This window comes from Leptodactylus fuscus, chromosome 2 (assembly GCF_031893055.1).
Source record: "Leptodactylus fuscus isolate aLepFus1 chromosome 2, aLepFus1.hap2, whole genome shotgun sequence".
Taxonomy (NCBI): domain Eukaryota; kingdom Metazoa; phylum Chordata; class Amphibia; order Anura; family Leptodactylidae; genus Leptodactylus; species Leptodactylus fuscus.
In genome coordinates, this window is record NC_134266.1 from 113794614 (window position 1) to 113814687 (window position 20074).

Sequence of the window (20074 nt, forward strand, 5' to 3'; positions counted from 1 at the left end):
GTTAAACATGTCTACATGTATTTCAGATTAAATACAATATGCGTACTGTAAATACATATTTATTTCTATATATTTATTTATTTAATATTTTTGTATTTAGACGTTTCTGTATTTAGTTGAACTATGTAGGAACTTCATTTTATGTCATTTGTTTCCCTATATGTAATATAGGTAAGGAGTGTGTGCTATGAATATATTTATTTGTATTTTATATATATTTAGTAGTATATATTTATATACTCATATAGTGTCAAGTATTGTTGACATATCTCCATATACAGTATACACTAAAACCTCTAATAGTGTAGACTTATGTATTGAGAACATTTAAATATAGTTTGTATAAAGTGTGTACTGTATACATATTTATATGTAGCCGTATATATGACTTTTAAGGGAGCGTTCACACTACCGTCGGTGTCCGACATGTAGTGTCCGCTCCTAGTGTCCGCTCAAAATCTGTCACGGACACTAGGAGCGGACACTAGATGTGTCCGTGACACCTGTCATTCACTTGAATGGGCATCGGGTGCGTTCTTTTGCACTCCGTGCCCGTCCTTCCCTGTCCGCAAGAGAAGATGTCCGACTTCTCAAGCGGACAGAAAAACCCTGCATGCAGGGTTCCTCTGTCCGCTTGAGAAGTCGGACATCTTCTCTTGCGGACAGGGAAGGACGGGCACGGAGTGCAAAAGAACGCACCCGATGCCCACTCAAGTGAATGACAGGTGTCACGGACACATCTAGTGTCCGCTCCTAGTGTCCGTGACAGATTTTGAGCGGACACTAGGAGCGGACACTACATGTCGGACACCGACGGTAGTGTGAACGCCCCCTAACATGTTATGTATTTATGAGTATTTATGTGTGTGTGTTTGTATATAAATATGTATACATAGACAGATATGACTGTAAGTAGTGACCACTTATGTACTAAAGGGGTTTCCCAGGATAACCACATTTGTAATATTTAAGGTGAAAACCCCCCAAATCCCAAATTCACCTGTCCCTGGTGCTCCAGTGTCTCCCAGCGCGGTGTCTCCCAGCACCTAATATTAAAAGAGTGGTTATCCTGGACAACTGTGTGTATGGATTGATATAACTGTAAGTAGTGTCCACTTCTGTATTAAATACCATACTTTTTGCTTTATAAAATGCACTTTTTTTTCCCATCCATAGTGAGGGTAAAAAGTCAGTGTTTCTTATAAAGCAAACATGCCAAAAATCGCAATCCACAAACCATTATTATACTCCAGAGTCTCTTCAGACCCCAGAGTATAATGAGCAGTGGCTCCGAGGAGTTGCAGAAACATAATAAACAGTGTTAGTCACCTCTCCTGGGCTCCGGTGCATTGTATGGGTGACCCCAACATTATATTTTGTTTACTATGGGACATATTCTTAAAGTGGTTGTTCAAGAATTGATTAAAAATATTGAATGAAAACTTTTTGGATCAGAAAATCTTTTCCCTATCTTCCTCCTCCTGCGTCATATAAAACAGAAAATCCGCTATCAATACAGTTTGTTTGTAAAGTGCGTACTGTATATATATTTATATATATATAGATGTATGCCGAGCTTAATATGACTTTTATATATTACTTAACTGGTAGTTATATGTATGTGTGTATTATATATACAGTATATATATATATATATAGTAATTATATAATATAAATATATAGTAATTTGGAATCCATCCAATATACTTAAGTGGTCCCATTGAGACCACCACCTTGACAATATATATATATATATATATATATATATATATATATATATATATATACAGACCTGTATGTAACTGCATTTTAATGGGCGGTATCGAAATGCAAAATGTGAGCCCTCTGTGGGTCAATATGTGGTGTAATGCTTTCCGAATAAAGAAGGACTTTTCCATCAATCTACAAGTTGCTGATGGATTGGATTTTTTTTCTGGATTGTAATTAAGCCTGGTTTGGGGTTTTGCCGTGCTACTTTTGCTTTTACAAAATGACTTTCTTTAACCGATATGTGTGTATAGATAGTTATGACTGATAGATATAGCAAGTGTTAACTTAGCAACTTAGCACCTAAAGCGTTACATGCCATTTAATTCAATTGTATGTAATGTATGTATATACATATATATATATATATATGTATATACACAAAAACAGGACTGTAATAATATTGTAATAAGATTCTCTATATATAATAGAGCCCATCGATCACTTAGTGGGTTTATTACGATGGGTCCCTACACTAACACTTTATATATGGGACGGGAGATCACCTTCTAATATACTCACTGTTATAGAGTCTCTATGAACTTGATCTCTGGGTCTTATCTATAGGGGAGTACAGTATTTCTTATACAAGTAAAGTCTTAGGGTAGGGACCCATCTGAATGAGGTCGCCGTGACGTGGCAGATGGGCTCGCACAATTTACCAAACTGTGCGCTAAGAACCTCACATTTCTAATAGAAGTCAGTGATACATGAAAGTGTAGGCGAAGAATTGTATCATTTAAATATCCATGCTAAAAGTATAAATTCACTTGGCAGAATTGATTGTACCTCCGAAGTGGCTTCTCTAAAATCTATTCTGGGTGCATCAGTCCTCATCTAATCTACCTGGTCTTTTAATTTCCCTCCATGAATTAACCTCTTAGTTTGACTTAAAGAGTTATTCTAGCAAGTAGCATTTATTACCTATCTACTGGTGTGATGATCTGTGGAGACATCGCATATGACAGTCGCACATCCCTAATAGCGATATGAGGGACACTAATAGGTCAGCGATATGTGCAGGACATCCTATGTTGCCTGTCATGTCACGGCTTCCAACTGGCATTTTTTCAACAGTATAAAGCTTGCCCGTACACAACAATGGTTTTCCAAAATTGCAACCGTTAATCTAATATTGTAATCATTTACTAGTTGTGAAACTACCGTCATAGCAGCCATGTTATGGGGCTCACATCACTAGGGTGCCTGAATCCTGGTCTCTCTCACAGTCTCCTCCGTCTCTCCTTCAGCCGTCGCTGCACGAAATGTCTAGATGTTGTTCAGCTTCAGGATGTAATATGCAGCAAGAGGTTGGAGCCAAGGAGGAAGAGGCACTAGGCAGGAACAAGGGGATATTGTCACTCCTTAGGGAGAGACCATCATATAGGTGTGTGGAGACTTGTTAAGCCTTTAAGGGAGCAGCCATTATTGGGTTATTTCACTGGAATCCTGTCATAAGACAGGCTTGCACATTCCAGTGAGTGCCCTCTATTGGTTTGCAATACGGAGGCAGCAACTGTCTTCCTAATTACATCATGGAAGGCAGATTTGCATATTCTTCCCATAGGCAGGAACAGGGATGAATAAGTGAATATCGACTCTTACCTGCTGGAGTAATCCACTAGGTAGGGACCTGAAGTCACTGTGTGGGAGCCATTAAATGAACTTACGTTATCGGGGCCAGTAGAGGAAGCACTAACTACTGTATGGGGATAAGTGAAGGGACAGTATACTGAATGGGGACCAAAAGAGGAAGCAACATACTGTATAGGGACCAATAAAGAGAACTGTATACTGTGTGGGGGCAAATAAAGTGGGCAATATACTGTGTGGTAGCCAATAAAGGGGTTGTAGACTGTGTGGAAGAGAATAAAGGAGGCCATATACTTGTGTGGAGGTCAATAAAGGGGCAATATACTGTGTTTGGGTCAGTAAGGCGGTTCATATACCAGTCATAAATCTGCTATTGGGTCTGGTCTTTCCTAGTTATGTCCTGTGAGTTACACATATTATTGTTGAATTTACACATATAACATTTCATTCAATTCTAACAGCTTCTTGGAGAGCTTTTTTTTTGTCAATAAGTGTATTTTCACTAATGTAGTACATTGTAACTGAACAGATATGATCTCCCTATATAATAACCACCATGGCATTCACTACATTGACAAGAAAACAAAAAAGGAAAAGAATGGGGAAGAAAGTGGGAAAAAAGCAGTGGTATGTCTGAGATTAAGACTTCACCTTTAAATGTAAATTCCAACAGGATACCCCATTTTAAGCCATCAGCAGCAACTATATGTAGCTGCAAGCCCAAATGTGTTTGTGTGTGTGTCTGCGATCGAAGCCTGTCCATACACGCGTACAATTGTTCAGCTGACTATGCACAGACATGTAATGTCAAAAATGACAGACAGAGCCCCCTCCATGCTGTCACTTTCAATAAAGACTGGGGCGCCACACCATATTGTGCGCAATTCTAATTCAGTATCCCTGCTGGGTGAGGCAGCAGAGTGATAGGAGATGGCACCGTGCTGCAAAAGGTTACAACCCACAGTGTTTTATTTCACGGACACAATAATGAGGGATGCAGGACTTTTGTGTTCCTTCAAAATAATGGATTTATGATGGATGGCAAGTGTCTGTTATTTTTTAACATTAATGTCTTTTTCTTTTTTTTTAAACTGTAATTTTTATAAAATTTTCAAAATATATTATACATACAAACAAAACCTATAACTAACATTAATGTCAAAGGCTAACAGACAGTAACGTATGGGTGTCCGTTATACTGTCTGTTATTACTGTCCGATTTTTATTGGACATGCTCAGAAAGCAGAAACAAAAAAATAACAAAAAAAAGGACAGTACAAAAACAGACAGTAATGGGAACATCTGCGCCCCGGGCCTCTGTTATGCAGGTTTCCATTTCTTGCCCGAAACTGAGCCTCCGATCATTATACTCGGGGGTCTGAAAAGACCCCTGAGTATAATAATCATTAATATACATTATCATTATTATACATCATTATTATACTCAGGGGTCTTTTCAGACCCCCGAGTATAATGATCAGAGGCCAGGAGAGCTCCGCGAAGGCTTCAGCTACTTGTGTGATGTCTCAGACGTCACATGACCGGGGCCTACGTCCTTATGCATGGCGAAGCAGGCCCCCGGTCACATGACGTCCCTGACGTCATTGAAGATAGCCGACAGCGGGGAGCGCAGGGATAGGTAAATAACAGTGTTTATGTTTGTATCCCCCTCCTGGTCTCTGAAAAGACCCCAGAGTATAATAATTGTTAATGGGTGTCCACAATGGAGCATAATACTGGGTGATAGGGCCACTATGGGGCATAATACTGGGTGATGGCGCCACTATGGGGCATAATACTGGGTGATAGGGCCACTATTGGGTATAATGCTGTGTGCAGGGGCAACTATGGGGCATAATAAAGCGCACAGGAATCCGGGGGGGGGGTGCGGTTGGGGTCTTCGACGTCGGTCGGGGGGGGCCCCATGTCAAAGGTTCACCACGGGGCCCCGCCGTTCCTAGTTAGGCCACTGCACTCAGCATATATCATATAGGAATATACACACTAATGTCACATTACGGAGATAATTTCCAATATGACATCATAGCACAAAAATAATGTGCCTGTAAAAAGATTCCTGTGTACACTGTGACATCACAGAATAGGAAGAAAGGAATGATAATGATGTCACACACAGGTGTTTGAAATCCCAATAAAGTAAAGAAGATGCGTTCTGTTATCCACATCCCCTTTCATCACCCATAGTTATCTCTTACGGCTATCTAGATCTCAGTGGAAATGGGATAACTTAGTTAGGCCCAATAGCAAGTGTTATGTCTGATACCCTAATAGTTACACCTATGGTGAGATACATTAAGGACACATTGTCAGTGAGATCACCTTAATTGATTGGTGAAGATATCTACTGTAATAAGGGCACACTGTCCATACATTGTGTGCTCAGCACAGCATTTTGACATCAGCCAAAAAAAATTGAAGCTTTCAAATTTGTGTATATAAGATCAAACAATTTTGGAATAACTGACCCATTATTGTTTTTGTCTGAGGGTGTTTCAGAAATGATGGGAAAAAGAAGTGTCATGCATGTTGAAACACCCTCAAAGACATGGCCTTCTTTAGTTAAAGGAGTTGTCCATTACAGATACTAATTCCCTATCCACAGGATAAGGAATAAGTGTCATACCATTGGGTGTCAGACTGTTGGGTCTGCAAACAAGGGAAAAGGTGCCAAGCACACTGACGCTTCATTCACAGGGAGGAGGCAGGGGACTGTCAATCACCATTCTCCTGATCGCTGGACCGCTTTTCACCAGTCCTGTAATCGGGGATAAATACCTGTAATGGGTCAGCCCCTTTAATTAGTGATTGCATACTGTAATCCAATCACAATGGGTTTTAAGACTACTAAATATTAGACAACAATGGTTGAAAATAATAATAAAAATAATTTTAACGTAGTTAAGGTTGTCACCATTCCCATACTATAACTGGGTTCCCTCACCAGTATCCATCATTTAGCAATGGGACCAGAGACAGGAACACCATGTTTTAAAGGTAAGTATAGAGCAATATAGAAGTAAAATAGAGCTTAAAGAGGACCTTTCACCATATCTGGGCACATGCAGTGTTATATACTGCCAGAAAGCTGACAGTGCGCTGAATTCAGCGCACTGTCGGCTTTCCCGATCCGTGCCCGGTGTAAAGCGCTATCGGTCCCAGTACCGTAGCGCTTTACAGTCAGAAGGGCGTTTCTGACCATTAGCCAGAGACGTCCTTCTGCCTCGCGGCGCCAATCGCGCTGTGCTGTGGAGCCGGGAGGAACGCCCCCTCCCTCTCCTGATAATGCTAGTCTACGGACGAGCTGTGTGAGCAGAGGGAGGGGGCGTTCCTCCCGGCTCCACAGCACAGCGCGATTGGCGCCGCGAGGCAGAAGGACGTCTCTGGCTAATGGTCAGAAACGCCCTTCTGACCATAGAAGAGCTACGGTACCGGGCCGTAAGCTCTTCACACCGGGCACAGATCGGGAAAGCCGACAGTGCGCTGAATTCAGCGCACTGTCAGCTTTCTGGCAGTATATAGAACTGCCTGTGCCCGGATATGGTGAAAGGTCCTCTTTAAGAGGAAAAGATTCCTGCAAACTCTGGTTTCACCATTGTTGTGTCCTGTCAGCCTAACCCATTAGAGAAAGCACTTTCCATTCCCGTCAATCCCTACAGCAGGGATGTAACAGAGAAGAGAACATGAAATTATTACAATGTAAAAAACATATCTAAGGCTGGGTTCACATCAGCATTGGAGTCAACGTTACAGAGATCGCCAAAAATTTGCAGATAAAAAAGTCTTCCAGTTTTGAATCAGTAGACTCCATTATAGTCAATGGGGTCTGCTTGTGTTCACGTGTAACTGCTAACCCCCACAGTCTAATGTCCCCCGCCATCTACCCCAGTATAAAGCCCAGTGGTGTAACTAGGAATGGCGGAGCTTTTGACATGGGGCCTCCTCCCCTTCCTGATCGACAGCGAAGACCTCGACCGACTGACCCCCCGACGCATTCCTGCGTGCTCTATTATGCCCCATAGTGGTCCCTTCACACAGTATTATGCCCCATAGTGGTCCCTTCACACAGTATTATGCCCCATAATGGACCCTGTACACAGTATTATCCCCATAGTGGCCCCTACACACAGTATTATGCCCCATAGTGACCCCTACAAACTGTACTATGCTGCATAGTGGCCCCTGCACACAGTATTATGCCCCATAGTGGCCCCTGCACACAGTATTATCCCCATAGTGGCCCCTGTACACAGTATTATGCCCCATAGTGGCCCCTGCACACAGTATTATCCCCATAGTGGCCCCTGCACACAGTACTATGCCCCATAGTGGCCCCTACACACAGTATTATGCCCCATAGTGGCCCCTGCACACAGTATTATCCTCATAGTGGCCCCTGCACACAGTATTATCCCCATAGTGGCCCCTACACACAGTATTATGCCCCATAGTGACCCCTGCAAACAGTACTATGCTGCATAGTGGCCCCTGCACACAGTATTATCCCCATAGTGGCCCCTGTACACAGTATTATGCCCCATAGTGGCCCCTGCACACAGTATTATCCCCATAGTGGCCCCTGCACACAGTATTATCCCCATAGTGGCCCCTGCACACAGTATTATCCCCATAGTGGCCCCTGCACACAGTACTATGCCCGATAGTGGCCCCTACACACAGTATTATGCCCCATAGTGGCCCCTGCACACAGTATTATACCCCATAGTGGCCCCTGCACACAGTATAATGCCCCATAGTAGCCCCTGCACACAGTATTATGCCCCATAGTGGCCCCTGCACACAGTATTATCCCCATAGTGGCCCCTGCACACAGTATTATCCCCATAGTGGCCCCTGCACACAGTACTATGCCCGATAGTAGCCCCTACACACAGTATTATGCCCCATAGTGGCCCCTGCACACAGTATTATACCCCATAGTGGCCCCTGCACACAGTATTATGCCCCATAGTGGCCCCTGCACACAGTATTATCCCCATAGTGGCCCCTGCACACAGTACTATGCCCGATAGTGGCCCCTACACACAGTATTATCCCCATATCTACACTAGATGCCAAAAGGAGGCAAACTACCACATGAATGTGAATAAAAATTGTATGTTTATTAAATCACATTAAAAAGCATTATAACATACAAAAGAAAATTCAGAAGGGAGAAAAATAATACATCCAAATAAATGTCATACAAGGTATATGGTAAGTTAGTTATTTCTCAAATTGGTCCTATATACATAGGTATAAATAATACAAGGGGATGATTTAGCTATGCACATGTTCTTTACTGACTGCATAAATCTAATGCATGAAGCAAGAGTTTTTGTTGAATAACAATTGTTATGTTAACGGATGGCTCCTGCTTCAGTTGAAACCGGAACATACCTCCCGCCCACCAGGACAGGACCAAGAATATGGGACTGTCCTGCTGAATCTGGGACAGTTGAGAGGTATACAGTCTTGATTGTAGCACCATAGCCAGGACAGCGCGATAGGACCCAGAATAGGGGACTGTCCTGCTGAATCCAGGACAATTGAGAGGTATGCAGTGTTGATTGTAGCACCACAGCCAGAACCAGCAGCAAAGATTTGCCATATAAAGAAACAGCAAAACATACGATAATATTTATTTCTCTGATTCTGCAGTTTGTGGAAATATCCCATATGTGGCCCTTCTGTGCCACTTGACTCAATACGTGTCCTCAGAAATCAAAGAGCACCTTTAGGGATTTCGGGCAGCAATTTCATTAGGATGGTTTTTAGATACCATGTTGCATTTACAGAGCCCTAGAAGTACCACAATAGTGGGAAACCTCCAAAAGTGACCCCATTTTGGAAACTGCACCCATCAAAGAATTTATCAGGGGGTGTAGTGAGTATTAGTATCCCAGACGTGAATGCACAGCGGATGGTGAAGAGGTAATATGTAAGCGGTGCAGAGGACATTGGGAGCACCAAATTCCCTACTATGTCAAAATAGCTCCTATGATTGGGGGGGGTCGCTTTGGGGGTCTCTTCTATTGTTTTTTTCTCTTGTAAGCTGCAAAACTGGTCTGTACCCTGACATACGCCCGCACCATTTATATATTCCCCTACTGACGCATTTGGCGATTTTGTTTTTTTTTTTGTCTTCACATTATTCAAGCTATATTTTTTTTATTTTTGTGTTGATGTGGCCATATGAGTGCTTGTATTTTTCTGGGATATGATGCATTTTGTAATGACTCCATTTTTGGGTGCCTATAACTTATTGACTGTTTTTTATTAACTCTTTTTTTGCTGGATAAAAAAATAAATAAATCAATTCTGGCATTGCATTTTACTTTTTAAATGTTTTTCCACATGGCGTACAGCATAAGAATCAACTTTATTCTGTGGGTCGGTACGGTTACGGTGATACCTCATTTATAGTTTTTTTTTATGCATTAGTAATTTTGCCGAACAAAAAACCATTTGGGGACATAAATCAATGATTTTTGCATCACCATCTTCTGAGATGCGTAAAATTTTTATTTTTGATTGACAGAGTTGGTTGAGGGCTTATTTTTTGCGGGACAACCTGTGCTTTTCATCGGTACTATTTTGGTGTACATACGACTTTTTGATCACTTTTTATAGCATATTTTTTAACGTGAGATTGCAAAAAAATCATTATTTTCGGCGGTTTTTTTTCGTTTTTTTTCTTCACGTTTACCATACAGGTGAAATAATGTTTTAGTTTTATGGTAGAGGTTGTTATGGACGCGGTGATACCAAATATGCATTGTTTTTATTATTTTTTAGTTTTTGTTTTTTATTTAACTCATTTGATATAGAAAAAGGGAATTTGGGGGCTTTATTAATTAATTTATTTATTTCACACACTTTATTAATTTTTTTTTACACTTTTTTCACATTATTTCTCCTATTAGTGTACTTGAACCAGCAATACTCTGATTGCTGGTCCAGTACTATAGCCTGTAATACACATGTATTGCAGACTATAGAGGAAGTGAATCTATGCAGACGCATAGATTCACTTCCTGCAGCACGGCACGACAGCAAGGATCCAAGCAGGTAAGCAGAGGTCCTAGCAGCCCAGGGTCACTAACCAGACCCCGGGCTACATAAAATTCATCAGGGCAGCCCCTGATCTTGCCGCGGGGGGTGATCAGGGGAGTCCACATGTACCGCAACTCTCTCGATGTCACGGACATGTGTCCGCGGCATCGGGAGGGTTAATACCGCCGATCGGAGCGGAGCTCCGACCGGCAATTCACTGGGGCAGCTCGTCCAGGCCCTCGGCTGTGTAATGCAGCCGAGTGCCGGGTGTAATGGCGCAGGCACAGCTTCTGTGCCCGCGCCATTACTGGTCAGTAATAGTACTGACCTGAGCGCGAACATGCTACTTGCCAGGACGTACTATTACTGACCAGAGCGTTAAGGGGTTAATCTCACTACTACCCTTACAAAGCTCCATGTTCCACTAGAACAATACAGTAAAGCTTCAGGATATAAAATTAACACATGTAAAACAAGAGGTCTTCCTCTTAATACACCCTCTTGCTGGCTATCCTCTCTTATACTTCATGCACATGACAGGGTGCATTGTAAGTGTACATAGTGTACTATGTTTTTTGGCCTGGGGCAAAACTCAGGACAGATCTATGCTTCTCCATTTTGCAACCTGGGCTCACTGAAGGCAGTAAATGGGGCAGTGGAGGCAAAGGCGAGAAACAGATAACTTGTATGTGCCTTCCGTGCTGTTCAACCACAGATCTGGCACATGCAGTAAAAAAGTCTTACAACCTCTTTCCTGTACATATGGTGAGACCAAGTGGTTATATATCTGGGAGTTCACATAAACCAACTCTACTCCCTTCTAGGCAGATTTCCCTCCATTAATCTGAGATATCAGTAGGCATCTAGTTAAATGGAAGTCATTAAATGATCACTCCTTGGCAGAATATAAAAATGTCTATTCATCCTAAACGCATTTCCAGAAAGTCCATTTATTAAATTTTGTATGGACACAAAACACATGATGTATATTTTCTTCATAGATGCAATAGGTATTGTAGTATAATGCTTGCACTGTCATCTATTAGTAGTGTACTGTAGTGATGTTGTAGTATGTCATACTTTTTTCTTCATTATTATGTTTTTGTCTAAAATGTACAAATAAATAAAACATAGCTGAAAAAAGAAAACAAGCGTTCAGTTACAATGACATCACAGGGCTTATGACATCATAGGTTCCAGGTGACATCACAATTGGTATGGAATGTTTAAAGTTCTTAACCTGAGCCATCTTGGCTCACTTGAGCTTGATAGCTTGAAGAGGACGGTATGCTCAGGTATGTGACTCTCCACTCAATACTGAGGCCTCATTCCCATATTATGTAGCCGGGGGCATGTGGTTCAGAATTACACCATTAACCCTTCCAAAAATGTTACCAAGAATGACTGTGTGTCATGTTACTTGTTCTGATTATCAGGGTGATTCAATAAAATGGCTACACCATGGAGAATATTTATTCTCTATCCATCGGATAATCCTGAGAACAGGGGTGTTTGCCACCCCCCGGACCACCACCCCCGGACCACCACCATGCTGCATTCAGCAGGGCTGCAGCATTGTTTGGCATTCCACTTCCTAATAAGAGTTAACATATATACTTTATCCTGACTATATACTATATCCTGACAATCCTCATATAGCAATGAAGATACTGAATAGAAGGCCTTTATTTATGTATTTACTTATACAGCACCATCATATTCCACAGCACTTTTCCTATATAGTCAATACTGTCCCATATAGAGCTCACAATCTAAATTCCCTATCAGAATGTCTTAGGAGTGTGGGAGGAAACCTGCCAAAGAAGTATTGGCATATCATGAGTTAAATCCTCAGCTACATATGTCACCATGGTAACTGCAGCCAATAGGATTGCTGGATCTGAATAACCAGTTGTCTGCAGTCAGTTACTGGTCAGTGATGATGGGAGATGGACGTCTATGTGATCGGCTCTGCTGCGGTGATCACTTTATGGTGACGTCTTTGGGAAGAGATCCAATCATAATACTGAGGATCATTACTATGTGTGATAAAGTACTTGGTGAGGCTGGGGTCTCTGGACCACCAGAGGAAGTGATTGTGGATGCTCCCCCTCCATCAGGACATATGTATGGCCACCAAAATGTATAACATAGACTGATTTGGTAACTTATATCATTTTATCTTTGTTTCTTCATAGGGCAAAGTATAATGGAGGCAACAGGGGTAGTATGAAGGTAGCATGGATGACATGTTTGCTGTGAGTGCTGAACATAGATATAGATAGATATTAGAGTGTGTATATATATATATATATATATATATATATATATATATATACTGTATATATGTGTGTGTGTATATATATATATGTATGTGTGTGTGGTTAAACATGTCTATATGTATTTCAGATTAAATACAATATGTGTACTGTAAATACATATTTATTTCTATATATTTATTCTATATTTATGTATTTAGACGTTTCTGTATTTAGTTGAACTATGTAGGAACTTCATTTTATGTCATTTGTTTCCCTATATGTAATATAGGTAAGGAGTGTGTGCTATGAATATATTTATTTGTATTTTATATATATTTAGTAGTATATATTTATATACTCATATAGTGTCAAGTATTGTTGACATATCTCCATATACAGGATACACTAAAACCTCTTATTATAGAGAACCTTTCATGTCCTCATGCATATGCGGTTTTATATATCGCCAGAATGCTGCTAAATTCAGCGCACTGTCGACTTTCCCAGTATGTGCCCCAGGGCTGGAGATTTTGGTGCCATTAATTTTGGCACTGATCTCTCCCCACTGTCAGAAGGGCGTTCATAACAGGCTAGTGTCATTGCTTTCTAGCAGCATATAAAACCATGTATATATATACATTTCTCGAAATAGTGTACATTTATGTATTGAGAACATTTAAATATAGTTTGTATAAATTGTGTACTATATATATATATATATATATATATATATATATATATATATACAGTCCTATGAAAAAGTTTGGGCACCCCTATTAATCTTAATCATTTTTAGTTCTAAATATTTTGGTGTTTGCAGCAGCCATTTCAGTTTGATATATCTAATAACTGATGGACACAGTAATATTTCAGGATTGAAATGAGGTTTATTGTACTAACAGAAAATGTGCAATATGCATTAAACCAAAATTTGACCGGTGCAAAAGTATGGGCACCTCAACAGAAAAGTGACATTAATATTTAGTACATCCTCCTTTTGCAGAGATAACAGCCTCTAGTCGCTTCCTGTAGCTTTTAATCAGTTCCTGGATCCTGGATAAAGGTATTTTGGACAAACAATTCAAGTTCAGTTAAGTTAGATGGTCGCCGAGCATGGACAGCCCGCTTCAAATCATCCCACAGATGTTCAATGATATTCAGGTCTGGGGACTGGGATGGCCATTCCAGAACATTGTAATTGTTCCTCTGCATGAATGCCTGAGTCGATTTGGAGCGGTGTTTTGGATCATTGTCTTGCTGAAATATCCATCCCCAGCGTAACTTCAACTTCGTCACTGATTCTTGAACATTATTCTCAAGAATCTGCTGATACTGAGTGGAATCCATGCGACCCTCAACTTTACCAAGATTCCCGATGCCGGCATTGGCCACACAGCCCCAAAGCATGATGGAACCTCCACCAAATTTTACAGTGGGTAGCATGTGTTTTTCTTGGAATGCTGTTTCTTTTTGGACGCCATGCATAACGCCTTTTTTTATAACCAAACAACTCAATTTTTGTTTCCAAAATGAAGCTGCCTTGTCCAAATGTGCTTTTTCATACCTCAGGCAACTCTATTTGTGGCGTACGTGCAGAAACGGCTTCTTTCTCATCACTCTCCCATACAGCTTCTATTTGTGCAAAGTGCGCTGTATAGTTGACCGATGCACAGTGACACCATCTGCAGCAAGATGATGCTGCAGCTCTTTGGAGGTGGTCTGTGGATTGTCCTTGACTGTTCTCACCATTCTTCTTCTCTGCCTTTCTGACATTTTTCTTGGCCTGCCACTTCTGGGTTTAACAAGAACTGTCCCTGTGGTCTTCCATTTCCTTACTATGTTCCTCACAGTGGAAACTGACAGGTTAAATCTCTGAGACAGCTTTTTGTATCCTTCCGCTGAACAACTATGTTGAACAATCTTTGTTTTCAGATCATTTGAGAGTTGTTTTGAGTAGCCCATGATGCCACTCTTCAGAGGAGATTCAAATAGTAGATCAACTTGCAATTGGCCACCTTAAATACCTTTTCTCATGATTGGATATACCTGGCTATGAAGTTCAAAGCTCAGTGAGGTTACAAAACCAATTTTGTGCTTCAGTAAGTCAGTAAAAAGTAGTTAGGAGTATTCAAATCAATAAAATGATAAGGGTGCCCATACTTTTGCACCGGTCAAATTTTGGTTTAATGCATATTGCGCATTTTCTGTTAGTACAATAAACCTCATTTCAATCCTGAAATATTACTGTGTCCATCAGTTATTAGATATATCAAACTGAAATGGCTGTTGCAAACACCAAAATATTTAGAACTAAAAATGATTAAGATTAATAGGGGTGCCCAAACTTTTTCATAGGACTGTATATATATATCCGTATATATGACTTTTAATATGTTATGTAATTGGTATTTATATGTGTGTGTTTGTATATAAATATGTATACATAGACAGATATGACTGTAAGTAGTGACCACTTATGTATTAAAGGGGTTTCCCAGGATAACCACATTTGTAATATTTAAGGTGAAAATACCCCAAATCCCATATTCACCTGTCCCTGGTGCTCCAGTGTCTCCCAGCACCTAATATTAAAAGATTGGTCATCCTGGACAACCCCCTTTAAGTATATTTAAATACAGTTTTTGTAAAGTTTGTACTGTATATATACTAATATATAGATGTCTGTCAAGTTTAATATTACCTCTAAACTGGGTTGCGTAATTGGTATATATATATATATATATATATATATATATATATATATATATATATATATATATAGTCCTATGAAAAAGTTTGGGCACCCCTATTAATCTTAATCATTTTTAGTTCTAAATATTTTGGTGTTTGCAGCAGCCATTTCAGTTTTATATATCTAATAACTGATGGACACAGTAATATTTCAGGATTGAAATGAGGTTTATTGTACTAACAGAAAATGTGCAATATGCATTAAACCAAAATTTGACCAGTGCAAAAGTATGGGCACCTCAACAGAAAAGTGACATTAATATTTAGTAGATCATCCTTTTGCAAAGATAACAGCCTCTAGTCGCTTCCTGTAGCTTTTAATCAGTTCCTGGATCCTGGATGAAGGGATTTTGGACCATTCCTCTTTACAAAACAATTCAAGTTCAGTTAAGTTTGATGGTCGCCGAGCATGGACAGCCCGCTTCAAATCATCCCACAGATGTTCAATGATATTCAGGTCTGGGGACTGGGATGGCCATTCCAGAACATTGTACTTGTTCCTCTGCATGAATGCCTGAGTCGATTTGGAGCGGTGTTTTGGATCATTGTCTTGCTGAAATATCTATCCCCGGCGTAACTTCAACTTCGTCACTGATTCTTGAACATTATTCTCAAGAATCTGCTGATACTGAGTGGAATCCATGCGGCCCTCAACTTTAACAAGATTCCCGGTGCCGGCATTGGCCACACAGCCCCAAAGCATGATGGAACTTCCACCAAATTTTACAGTGGGTAGCAAGTGTTTTTCTTGGAATGCTGTTTTTTTTTGGACGCCATGCATAACGCCTTTTTGTATGACCAAACAACTCAGTCTTTGTTTCAACAGTCCACAGGCTTGTCCAAATGTGCTTTTACATACCTAAGGGGGCTCTGTTTGTGGCGTGGTTGCAGAAACAGCTTCTTTCTCATCAATCTCCCATACAGCTTCTCCTTGTGCAAAGTGTGCTGTATTGTTGACCGATGCACAGTGACACCATCTGCAGCAAGATGATGCTGCAGCTCTTTGGAGGTGGTCTGTGGATTGTCCTTGACTGTTCTCACCATTCTTCTTCTCTGCCTTTCTGATATTTTTCTTGGCCTGCCACTTCTGGGCTTAACAAGAACTGTCCCTGTGGTCTTCCATTTCCTTACTATGTTCCTCACAGTTGAAACTGACAGGTTAAATCTCTGAGACAACTTTTTGTATTCTGCCCATGAACAACTATGTTGAACAATCTTTGTTTTCAGATAATTTGAGAGCGGGCTGCCCATGCTCGGTGACCATCAAACTTAACTGAACTTGAATTGATTTGTAAAGAGGAATGGACCAAAATCCCTTCATCCAGGATCCAGGAACTGATTAAAAGCTACAGGAAGCGACTAGAGGCTGTTATCTCTGCAAAAGGAGGATCTACTAAATATTAATGTCACTTTTCTGTTGAGGTGCCCATACTTTTGCACCGGTCAAATTTTGGTTTAATGCATATTGCGCATTTTCTGTTAGTACAATAAACCTCATTTCAATCCTGAAATATTACTGTGTCCATCAGTTATTAGATATATCAAACTGAAATGGCTGTTGCAAACACCAAAATATTTAGAACTAAAAATGATTAAAATTAATAGGGGTGCCCAAACTTTTTCATAGGACTGTATATATATATATATATATATATATATATATATATATATATGTGTGTGTGTGTGTGTGTATGGATTGATATGACTGTAAGTAGTGTCCACTTCTGTATTAAATACCATATTTTTCGCTTTATAAAATGCACTTTTTTTTTCCCATCCATAGTGAGGGTAAAAAGTCAGTGTTTCTTATAAAGCAAACGTGCCAAAAATCGCAATACACAAACCATTATTATACTCCAGAGTCTCTTCAGACCCCAGAGTATAATGAGCAGTGGCCCCGAGGAGTTGCAGAAACATAATAAACAGTGTTAGTCACCTCTTCTGGGCTCCGGTGCATTGTATGGGTGACGCCAACATTATATTTTGTTTACTATGGGACATTATTCTTACAGTGGTTGTCCAAGAATTGATTAAAAATATTGAACGAAAACTTTTTGGATTAAAAAATCTTTTTCCTATCTTCCTCCTCCTGCGTCATATAAATCAGAAAATCCGGTATCAATACAGTTTGTTTGTAAAGTGCGTACTGTATATATATTTATATATATATAGATGTATGCCGAGTTTAATATGACTTTTATATATTACTTAACTGGTAGTTATATGTATGTGTGTATTATATATATATATATATATATATATATATATATATACAGTCCTATGAAAAAGTTTGGGCACCCCTATTAATCTTAATCATTTTTAGTTCTAAATATTTTGGTGTTTGCAGCAGCCATTTCAGTTTGATATATCTAATAACTGATGGACACAGTAATATTTCAGGATTGAAATGAGGTTTATTGTACTAACAGAAAATGTGCAATATGCATTAAACCAAAATTTGACCGGTGCAAAAGTATGGGCACCTCAACAGAAAAGTGACATTAATATTTAGTACATCCTCCTTTTGCAGAGATAACAGCCTCTAGTCGCTTCCTGTAGCTTTTAATCAGTTCCTGGATCCTGGATAAAGGTATTTTGGACAAACAATTCAAGTTCAGTTAAGTTAGATGGTCGCCGAGCATGGACAGCCCGCTTCAAATCATCCCACAGATGTTCAATGATATTCAGGTCTGGGGACTGGGATGGCCATTCCAGAACATTGTAATTGTTCCTCTGCATGAATGCCTGAGTCGATTTGGAGCGGTGTTTTGGATCATTGTCTTGCTGAAATATCCATCCCCAGCGTAACTTCAACTTCGTCACTGATTCTTGAACATTATTCTCAAGAATCTGCTGATACTGAGTGGAATCCATGCGACCCTCAACTTTACCAAGATTCCCGATGCCGGCATTGGCCACACAGCCCCAAAGCATGATGGAACCTCCACCAAATTTTACAGTGGGTAGCATGTGTTTTTCTTGGAATGCTGTTTCTTTTTGGACGCCATGCATAACGCCTTTTTTTATAACCAAACAACTCAATTTTTGTTTCCAAAATGAAGCTGCCTTGTCCAAATGTGCTTTTTCATACCTCAGGCAACTCTATTTGTGGCGTACGTGCAGAAACGGCTTCTTTCTCATCACTCTCCCATACAGCTTCTATTTGTGCAAAGTGCGCTGTATAGTTGACCGATGCACAGTGACACCATCTGCAGCAAGATGATGCTGCAGCTCTTTGGAGGTGGTCTGTGGATTGTCCTTGACTGTTCTCACCATTCTTCTTCTCTGCCTTTCTGACATTTTTCTTGGCCTGCCACTTCTGGGTTTAACAAGAACTGTCCCTGTGGTCTTCCATTTCCTTACTATGTTCCTCACAGTGGAAACTGACAGGTTAAATCTCTGAGACAGCTTTTTGTATCCTTCCGCTGAACAACTATGTTGAACAATCTTTGTTTTCAGATCATTTGAGAGTTGTTTTGAGTAGCCCATGATGCCACTCTTCAGAGGAGATTCAAATAGTAGATCAACTTGCAATTGGCCACCTTAAATACCTTTTCTCATGATTGGATATACCTGGCTATGAAGTTCAAAGCTCAGTGAGGTTACAAAACCAATTTTGTGCTTCAGTAAGTCAGTAAAAAGTAGTTAGGAGTATTCAAATCAATAAAATGATAAGGGTGCCCATACTTTTGCACCGGTCAAATTTTGGTTTAATGCATATTGCGCATTTTCTGTTAGTACAATAAACCTCATTTCAATCCTGAAATATTACTGTGTCCATCAGTTATTAGATATATCAAACTGAAATGGCTGTTGCAAACACCAAAATATTTAGAACTAAAAATGATTAAGATTAATAGGGGTGCCCAAACTTTTTCATAGGACTGTATATATATATCCGTATATATGACTTTTAATATGTTATGTAATTGGTATTTATATGTGTGTGTTTGTATATAAATATGTATACATAGACAGATATGACTGTAAGTAGTGACCACTTATGTATTAAAGGGGTTTCCCAGGATAACCACATTTGTAATATTTAAGGTGAAAATACCCCAAATCCCATATTCACCTGTCCCTGGTGCTCCAGTGTCTCCCAGCACCTAATATTAAAAGATTGGTCATCCTGGACAACCCCCTTTAAGTATATTTAAATACAGTTTTTGTAAAGTTTGTACTGTATATATACTAATATATAGATGTCTGTCAAGTTTAATATTACCTCTAAACTGGGTTGCGTAATTGGTATATATATATATATATATATATATAGTCCTATGAAAAAGTTTTGGCACCCCTATTAATCTTAATCATTTTTAGTTCTAAATATTTTGGTGTTTGCAGCAGCCATTTCAGTTTTATATATCTAAAGTGAATGGAAAGTGTCCGCGTGTACGGCACTTCAGTGGGAGTGCTCGTAGTGAAAAAAGCAGCCTATTCATTTCTATGGGGAGCGCTCGTATGCCGGCTCCCATAGAAATGAATGGAACTGCTTTATACGCCGCTGATTCTGAACGTGTTTTACGTTCAGAATAAGCTGGCGTTTACGTAGTGTGAATTAGCCCTTACCTGCTGGAGTAATCCAGTAGGTAGTGACCTGAAGTCACTGTGTGGGAGCCATT